At 39.4% G+C, this 9,437-nt stretch overlaps 1 non-coding gene across 1 annotated transcript; it reads left to right on the forward strand.

The window, feature by feature from the left end:
• The first annotated feature begins 256 nt into the window (after positions 1–256).
• Trnag-gcc (transfer RNA glycine (anticodon GCC)) lies at positions 257–327 on the forward strand. The gene has a single exon. It is a non-coding gene; the product is annotated as a tRNA-Gly (tRNA).
• Positions 328–9,437: the final 9,110 nt, after the last annotated feature.

Genomic DNA, 9,437 nt, shown 5'->3' on the forward strand with positions numbered 1-9,437 from the left:
GAATATGAACGAGGGAGTACATTAGCCATCTCAGTCCTATATAGACCTATGTGATCTCTATCCCCACCCTTGGGCAAAGGAAGCCGCCCTAGTCAGCCAGGTGACTCTGCACGCTTGAATCTTGTCTCGATTAACACCTATCAAGGACACCGGGAAATAACAGCGAGATGTTTGATATCTTCCTCCAACACTTCGGAGATCGTAGAAGTGCACGACAAAAGTGACCTATTTATCAGCAGGAACACTTATGTACGAAGCACTGGTGGTTCAGTGGTAGAATTCTCGCCTGCCACGCGGGAGGCCCGGGTTCGATTCCCGGCCAGTGCAAAGGTTAGCTTTTTTCTTTTCTTTCTTTTTAATAACCTTGGTTTATTTTCTGATTTTTGTGAAACTCTGCTTTGATATGAATCAGTGCATCACGCTTTGCCCCTAAATTCTCAAACAAATTCTCAAATTCTCAAATTCTTAAATACCATCAAGAGAGAATAATTGGGTTATGTGAAATTCACCAAAGTTATTTTTAGACCAATTATACGCTTGAAATTAATCGGAAGACGGTTTCCAAAGAGGTCCTCAAACTTTTATTCAGTCTTGTCATGAGAGAATACATCAGTCGCATTTACAATATTCGGCATTGTTTGCTTTGAGGCATTTGCGCGTAGACTTGATGACGTTTCAAACAGTCCGTGCGGACGTCTTGGGAATCAGACTCCCGGCCAACACCCCAAGATTCTTTCTCTCCCTTTATTCTCTCTTGATACCATCGACCATATTGCGCCTCTTTCTTCTCTTTATTCAAATATTTTAAAAGAATCCGCTTTCAAGAAAGTTGCGACGGTCAGCGGTCAGCGAGAAAGATGGCGGTAATATTTGAGCTTCGTTAAATTTACGGTGAATTTAGCTTATAAAAGCTGCGTTTTTCTCTTTTTTTCTTCCTCTTTCGTGTTACATGTTGTATTAATTCATCTACGTTTTTTTCCTCTTCTCTCTCTCTCTTTTTTTATGTGTCCATTGGTGCTTCAGTTTTCCTGCTATCCTTTAATATATTTCTATTTAATGCTGATGTCAACTGGCAGCCTGGCTCCGCTGGCCCCTATGGTTATTCCAGGCAGCCAGTACTCTAATTCTTACTTTTAATATTTTCATTGCCGTAATTTATTTTTGAGCAAGAGTGAGTACAAGTAAAGATTGTTGTTGTTGCTGCTGTTGTTGCGTGCGAGACGCATGGCCATGCATGCGAGATGTCAACATAGTTTTGAAAGGGGATCTTTCCCCCCTGAGGTCAACACCCTGGGGGAATACTCCCTACAAAGGTTTACACAAGGAGGCTCAGCTTGAAAGAGGCACCTTTTTCAGGCTTCAGTTATATCAAAGAGGGGAGATTTCACGAGTTGAAGCATACAAAAGGTAGGGAAATCTGCCATTAACGTACCTAAAGGGCCTTGAATTGAAATACGTTGAAAACGAACCTCGTGAATGTATTTTTTTACTATAGAGTGTTTTCTCTCACGTGGCCGGCATCTATGCAAATTTATTGGAACGAAAGAAAGCGTTTGCATAAGAAAGGAGTTCAACTCCCACAAGACTGGTTTGGGACACCAACATGGCCGCCGTTTCATTGTTTTGAGAAATCAATATGGCCGCCGTGACGTCATGTGAAAACACTCTATTAGTTTAAAGTGTTCTACCATAAAATCATTCGTTAAGTTCATTCCAAAGGGACGCACTGTTCTTACGTTAGTATGTGAACAGGGTACCGTTTTATAAAATGAAAGGTATCGGAAAGAAGTACTATACCTTTTCTGCCAAAAATGGTCAATAAGTAGGTGGATATCAGGGTGAAGCCTCGCCATAAAAAAAATGTTGGGTACCCCACGCGTCAAGACCCTTACCCTTTAATATTGCTTATTTTAACAGAAAAGGCACCCCTTTGTATACTCCTCTATACAACAATATTCTCCAAATCCGTAACTGGCCCTTCTTTATAATACTTTTTGGGAACCTTGCGTTTACCTGTAGAAAATTCCTCACTGTAAGAAGTACCAGCCAGAGGCAAGTTTCCTTTGCACTAATCTTGATTCTCTCTCTTGCTCCCTTTTCTTGAGTCACTGATCATGAGGGTCCCCAATAGAGTTCTCCATTCCCGTCATCCCGACTCAACTTTTCTCACAATCCTCTATTTAATTCGGCATCCCGCATCCCACATCCCACATTCCAAATCCCTCATCCCGTGCGCACTTTAAGTCCCGAATCTCTTCCTCATTTTGCCTTTTAAGCCCGAATCACAGCCTTCAAAAAAGTCAAATCCCGGATTCCCAAAATCCTGTTGGGGACCATCGATCTAGCCTGCGAATACAGCCGTTAGTCCTCGCGTTTTCTTAATCCATTCTTAGAAAAGTGAGTAATAGTGGTCGAAAATTTGGTAATGAGTCCTGAATAGAGCCGCCCTTGTTAAAGTTTAATTCAACAACACAGTGCCTCAGGCTCTGTAAATGATACGAGTGTGTCCCTGGTGATCCAATCACAGATTGATCTCCTTTTAAGATATCAGTTATTACAATGTTTGTAACATTCAGCAGTAGACAAAATTTGTTCCAGATCTCCTAAACAAGAGTTATTGACAGAAGAATCGTTTGATGTCAATTTGACGGAAATTATGTATGATCCTGGTATTGGGAGATTACCGTAACTGCTACTAAATGAAGAAATCACTTAAACATATGTGCTTGAGGATGCAGAATTTAAATCCTTGTTCGCTAGTTTTGCGGAATACGAGAAAAAGTGAATCGTCAAGGGGGGATCTTTTTAATCAAGAGTCTTTTTTATTCATCATCTCAGAAAAGCATGAGTGCACAACCACCCGTACCTTAATTCAGTGTGTGAACATACGTTTCCCAACATACGGAATGCCAGCGATTCTTAAACATTGTAACTATTATTTAACCGTCGCATAATTTTCTAATTTGTATTTAAAAATTACTTCTGACTCCTTATCGCTTTGTCAACATCGACTTTTCATTTTTGCACGGAATTTCAACCGCAAGTTAGTGTTTGCATCACAATAAAAACCGAAGGATATAAAAAGGACAAAAATATATATATACCTTAGCGTATAATGATTTTGTCATGATCAAATGCGTTCAGAAAATATATATTTCCTATGAAAATAATAACAGAGATGAACACACAAGGACGCTGTTCAGATCAAATGCTTCAGCTTTTGCGCAACTAATTTTGTTTTTTGATTGCGCATTAGAAAATTTCTTCCATTGTTTCCGCGGGAATGTAAGAGAACCGATCATCGTTTAGAGACTTTCACTGTTGGCAAGGATGAGGTCTGTAGAGAAAGGTGGTCCTACATATAGGTTTACGTGGGTTAAAGTCCGAAAAAAATATATCAGCAAGACTTTTAAAACAAGCAGAAAATTCGGCAGAGTAGTGAACTCTCGATTTAACCCTCAGTAAGCCCCAGTATCCACATACAAATTATCCAGACTGACCTCCATATGCACATTTTCTTTGAGAATAAGTTGAGAATTCGATAAAAGATCAAAGCATTTTCACTCTGGTAATCATTTAATTGAATCTCAAAACTTTTTCTCTCTTTTTCCCTCTGTTATTAATTGGTAGAAGAAAAATGATATTAGTCATCCTTGGGACTTAAAAGTTAAACGGTTAACCGATAAAAAGTGGGGGCGCCCGCTAAACGCTCGCTATATTTTACAACGATTCCGAATTGAACGACTAAGAAATGGCTAGGATCAGCTAATTACAGTGTCCATTTTTTGGGAGGTGTCCGCCATCTTACTGGTATCCGTTAATATGCTTAAGAGCTGAATATATTTGAATAGACCTAGCGGTTCGTATATTTATATCTAACATAGTGTTTAGCTTAAAAGAGACGGCTACTGAGGTAGTTTGCGCAGTAGTCAAGACAGGACGTAGAACATCAAGCTTCGCCGCCAATTACACGAACGGAACTTCAGTTTTTCCTTTCCCTCCCTTGCTGTGTAAGCGGTAACCAGAATGCCCGTGATGAACTAAAGAAGGACTTGGCTTTGCGCTTCTTTTTTAACGAAAAACAAACTGTGTTGTCCCATGTAACACTACAATGCTGCCAAAGGAGTTTTAGTAAATGATCACACCATCGATCTCAACTTGCGCTAAAATTTCATGCAGTACTTGGACGGCTCAAAAAGGAAATACAAATAAAATACTGGGCCGTATATTACAAGTGTTCAGATGTGTTATGAAAAGCTCCTCTTTTGACTCTTACATTCAAAAAAGTGATTTTGTTTAAGAACCCGCAGGGCGAAAAAGTTTTTTTTTTTTTTCATCAAAATCAGCCAAACTTGAGAAGTTTACCAATAGCAGTCAGCTACCTGTCAGTTTTCTTTTTTTTTAATTAACTCTCAGTCGCTCGGCAGTCGTTTTATCACTTCTTGGTGTTTGACATGTGATAAAACACTGCGTCTAGGAGCTATTGTCTCAGGAGCCATTTATCGACGTTATTGACTGACCATGAAAGGTACTGGAATGAAAAGAAAGAAAGAAATAGAGTTGGAATCATGGTATCGTGATTTCCTTTTCCTTCTGTGTAGAGCATGTGTCGCTGTGTTTTAGTGGGCGAAATAGTTTCCTCTGTGTTCGCGGCAAGTACATCCGTCATTCTTGTTTCCATATTACGCGGGAGCTAATAAAAGTTTTTTGTCTTTGAAAATTAACCATTTCGCAGTGTCCGGTGGTTGTTAAAATTTCCACCCCAAGCTTAAGATACCGGTCCGATCAAGTGAACACCATTCTTAAAACATGCCCAAAGGCAATGTCTAATAAAAATATACATTTGTTAACCTTAACCTTGCAATGTAACCGTATTTCAATTCATAAATTTCTTAAGTGTTTCTAACTGAATACTTCGGATGGGAAGTATGTTTTTCTTCTCGAAAGTGAACTAAAACAACGTCCTCCAAAAGTGAAAAAGAAAACAACATTAATGGTGTGGTTCATGAGCAAGCCAGTTTCCGGGAATTCAATACACCGTGATATCGGACTTTTTTTCTGCCGGCAACGAATTAAACGCATTGGAGAAGGTAGTGTTTCCCACGTGAGATGAGGAAAAGGTTGCAACGAGGCCTGTAAATGAATTCCTATGAAACTGGAATTTGAAAAGGGAGATTAAAATGTTCGTGGTTTCGTCAAAGCGTGGACGAAAATCTCTCACACAGATTCCACCGTCTCAAAAAAACAGTTCCACAAATTATTTTGTCATTAAAAAAACGGCATGCCGTGAGGCATACCATTCGGCGCTCACGAATTCAAGAGTATTAATTTTACAGATGTGCCGCTCATATCGCCTTGAAACAGCCCTAAAAACACTTAAAATAGCAGAGAATCAAGGTTTTTCCCTTCTCTGAAGAAACTAAAAAGTGATGGAATTGTACTCTTGCGCGACGGTTGGTTTTAACCGACATTCGCTAAAAATATTAAAAGGTGAGGTATACCTTCGCGGTAACTTCCAAGTCTACAAGGATATTAAATGTCTTTTCTAAATATTTCTTTGAATATCATTCTCGACCTTTAATGAAATTTTTGTGAAATAAATACATTTTTTGATTCTTAAAGAAATCGGTACCTGATTAACTTACGATTTAACGCCGTCTTTTTGAAATTATTTAACGAAATGTCCGAAATGGCAATACCTTGATTATGAGTTCAATAATAACAAAAAGAACAAAGTTTTGTACTCATGAGGAAAAAACTGTACATGAAGCGATAACGCCAACAGGCAATACTTGAAAGTACATTGTCACATTCTTCTTACTTCAGGAAAAAATTCGACGTTTGAGAAGCAAATTTTTCTCAGTTGGAAAATCAACTAAGCAAGTTTGACAAACCAAGAGATAAATATCTTGTTTTCCAGGTTAATATATATGAAAATAGTCACAGCTCTGACTCAGTTATCGATCTTGGCTACCAAACATGTCTGATACAATCAATTTTCAAAGTAAGTTACTTTTAATTTATCCAAGCAAAACTGAAGAGTCTTATCGCAGATATCAAGATAAAAGAAAAGAAAAAACCCTACTTTTGGCAGTATTCCACTGTTTTCCCTCATTTTCTCATCGCGTAAGACCCGGAAAATTTCTCTCAAGCCCACGTTTTCTTGGCTGGACAGCCCTCGCAAACGAAGCTGTTCGACCACAGTTGTGGAAACATGTGGGTTTTTTTCGTAGTTCCTCCTTGAATCCTACCAAGAGATATTTTTGTTACTGAGATATGACTTTGTATTTTTGTGGTGGTGCTAATTGCGACCTTACAGTAACGAGAATTGCACGACTTTCCAATGGAGAAATCATCTGCACAATCCTCGCCAGGCTGCGGAGATCATAACGTGTTTGCTACGCGCACTTGACTACTAACCGACTGACAAAACATGGCGGAAACACATCATTACTGCGCTTTTAATTCATTTTTAAACACCATCTCATGGAAGATTTTAACCGATGCCGGATTAGAGGGAAGTGCTGATATTTTCTAAAAATATTCCTTCACCCTCATTGCTTTCACCCTCAGTAGAGTTTGAATGTACGCGACATGAAGGAATTGTTGCAATAAACTCCCCTCAGCCTAAACGATTGTTAACTCGGTCAGTCATTTTCTGGACTTCTCTCGTCCTTCGAAATAGGTACGACCTTGGTCATTAAAGTACAAGCCATTACAAAGCACTTGTGCCTCGCATATGTCCATGTTTTTTAACCAAGGCGCACCAGGCTATTAAATAGAAATACTCTTTGCAGGCTGATTGGGAAATAATTACAACATTATTGTTTCGCTATATAGCGAACATGTGCTACGGCCTAGATTTGATGACTTTATAACCGATCCACGCTGATTCACGGACCGCCTATATCTTTTAGTTTGTTTTTATTGTCCGGGAGTCAAACCCTCGTGGCTATAGACAGAGAAGACGTTGCAGTGCATGCCAATACGTAGAGATGCCTCTGTTGGTAAGCCGAATTAAAACGGGCCTAACAGAGGTCGAGAAAGCGAGATAGGAGAAAAGGTTTCTTAAACAAGAATTTCAATTTCAATCTAATCACCCCATCAGTAGAAACGTAAAAGGTAGCACAACTTTACGTGCGTGAATCACGAAAAGAAAGAGGATCCCAAAAAGGCTTTTTACTGTAACTTACCGTACCTAACACTGACCGTCACATATCTAGTTTGTTCAATATTCAGTAATCCTTAAGTTTATCATCAAAAGACAGAAAAAGGAAAAACAGGAAACGAAAACTGCATATTCCAGCGTGATGATAACTTAAAGAAACCGGCATTTTGCCTTGAAAGGAACACCACACAGAGGAAACAATCTGCGGTTTCGTACCAGTTAACCTGCCGAAGATGGGCATGATTTGTGGTCTTTTCATTAAATTTCAGCGGAATTTGTCTTATTAAGTAATGTTCTGTCCTAGAAGATATCTTAAAAGGACAAAACGAAAATTTGACCGTGTTGTAAAACAAACGAACCAACAGGAAAGGCTGTCCCTTTTTGTAGGGTGTAGTAGCAACCACACAGATCACGCCTTGATGTTCGTGCGATAAACGGCCTCCATCTCTTCTCGATATCTTATTCAAAGCAAATTTCTGTTTATATAACTCTTATATCCCTGGAAAGCTCAAGTGAAAATATTCTTTAAAATCAAAACAAAGACTCACGTAAGGTTCCAAAACTATTCGCGTTTATTTCTATCACCGATTTCCGATGACTAAATTCGTCAAATATTCCACTCTCTGGGATTCTGCTAATTATAACTGACAACAAATTACAATATTGTTCAAGAATCCAAGAAAACTATTGAAGTTAGAAAGCTAATTGCAGCGTGGTGAAGCAACTAATTTTAGACCCACAAAAATGCTTCTAAATAGGTAACTCAAAACATTATTTTTATAATAGATATAAGCTTAAAAGAGTGCATTGCCGTGATCAATATCAATAATTTATCTGAGGCTGGCAATGAATTTCTACATAACCGTTTTGAAACTGAGCTCGCTTAAAGAGCAAATTGACTTTATATTAATACGTTTATGAGATAAAAAAAAACATTGCTCTTTTTAGCTACAATATCTCAGAATTTCTGTCTTTAATGCAGTGCGGACAACAACTGAACTTGAGCCGAACGATCCAAGCTACTCTCTTGATAAGGACTTCCTCATGACAATGTCTGTTTTGAGAAACGGAATTTTTGATAAGTTTTCCATCCATGAAAGCTAACAACAGTCCAAGATTGAGGCGTGTAACACGCATCGACTTGTCCAGCATGCTTCGGAATCTGTGCCCTCGAATGTTCGCTTAGAGTAATTAAAGCGTTCAGTTCGGTGAAGACTATGTAGCTCACTTCAATCTTTCAACGCAAGGCGAGAGAAATGGCCAATTCTGTTACTGTTGCTGAAACCACGCGCCCTCCATTCTCCACACACTGAAAGCATAGCTTAGCCGTTCATGAGCAATAAAACAGCTACTGGCAGCAGAGTTGGGATGTTTCTCGTTATTGCCCAGAACCTGGCACAAGAAGTCGATGTAGCGCGCCGCCAGTCGTAGAGTTTGAATTTTAGAGAGCTTATCTGACGGCAAAGTAGGGATGATCTTTCTTAGCTTGTTAAACGCTTCGTTCAATGCTTGTGTTCTTTGCCGCTCGCGGACATTCGCCACTGTCCTTTGGTCGCCTTTTACAACCGCGTGGCCATTACCTTGTGATAGCGAGCCTTCTTTGCGTCTGCTTTTTGAAGGGCCGGGAGGTCTGTACTTTCTCCGGGACTGACTCAAATCAAGAGACTTCTCATACTGTGGTAACCCCATATCTTGATTGAGCACAACAGAAAATAAGAGCTACCTTCTTTCCGGAATAGGTAGATCAATAAATTGTACTTTATACGAGGAGCGCAAGTCAGTAGACCAGAGTTCACCCGAACTTAGCCCACCGCTAGTCACAAACTAACGCAACGCGGATATCTAGCGACACTTTTTTATGCGAGTCGACATAAACACGCCTATCGAGTTACCGTCTCAAGATCCGTCAACTTGTCTAATTGAGTTCACTCAACTGCTAACCTCTACCAATGAGATCACAGTACTATGTGTCAATAGACACTTCAAATTTAATTAACAATTTGCCTTATCTATAGTAATTGCCAATAAATGTGATATTTACAAACAGTTTCGGACCGACAGGGTGAAAAACAGGGACATAAAAAGAGCCGGCACCGGGTGATGAAAAAAGCTCAAAGAGAAAACGGAACTCGCTGTTAAATAGTGACATCCATCTCATGGAATGTTTCTCCCTAAGCTGTACATTTGCCGCACTTTTAAGCTAAGATCGGCCTTTTCAGCCTTCCCTCTTTACTTACCACCTTTGTACAATAGTACTCAGTTCAGGCTA

This window comes from Porites lutea, chromosome 3 (assembly GCF_958299795.1).
Source record: "Porites lutea chromosome 3, jaPorLute2.1, whole genome shotgun sequence".
NCBI classification, from domain to species: Eukaryota; Metazoa; Cnidaria; class Anthozoa; order Scleractinia; family Poritidae; genus Porites; species Porites lutea.